The sequence below is a fragment of the Mus pahari genome, unplaced genomic scaffold (assembly GCF_900095145.1).
Source record: "Mus pahari unplaced genomic scaffold, PAHARI_EIJ_v1.1 scaffold_15671_1, whole genome shotgun sequence".
Taxonomy (NCBI): Eukaryota; Metazoa; Chordata; class Mammalia; order Rodentia; family Muridae; genus Mus; species Mus pahari.
The window spans coordinates 4,409-4,915 of NW_018392594.1; the positions used below are offsets into that span (position 1 = coordinate 4,409).

At 42.6% G+C, this 507-nt stretch overlaps 1 non-coding gene across 1 annotated transcript; it reads right to left on the minus strand.

Annotated features, from left to right (window-relative positions):
* Nucleotides 1-200: 200 nt before the first annotated feature.
* LOC115063329 lies at nt 201-306 on the minus strand. The gene has a single exon (XR_003843182.1). It is a non-coding gene; the product is annotated as a U6 spliceosomal RNA (small nuclear RNA).
* Between the last annotated feature and the right edge of the window lie 201 nt (nt 307-507).

The window sequence follows — 507 nt, forward strand, 5'->3', positions numbered from 1 at the left end:
GACTTTGTTTTTTTATTAGATATTTTATTTATTAACATTTTAAATGTTATCCCCATTCCTATTTTCCCCTCAAAAAAATCCCCTCCTCCCCCTCCCCCTGCTCCCCAACATATCCACTCCCATTCCTGGTCCTGGCATTCCCCTATATTGGGGTGTAGATCCTTCACAGGACAAAGGGCCTCTTCTCCCATTGATGACAGAAAAATATGGAATGCTTCACAAGTTTGCGTGTCATCCTTGCACAGGGCCCATGCTAATCTTCTCTGTATTGTTCCAATTTTATTTGCTGCGGAAGTGAACACTAGCTGAAACCCTTAATTTCCTTGGGTTCCATGTCTAGAACTCTATGCATCTGCTCTTGTGCATGACTGTCTTCTGGGTCAGCAAAATGCTGACAGAGCTTAGTTCTCTCTGGAATGTCTGTGTCATTAGGAAGCTGGAGTTTTCTGCTTTAGGAGGAACAACAATACTTGAAACATGCTTTTGCCTGTTGAAGAGAGCAGCATT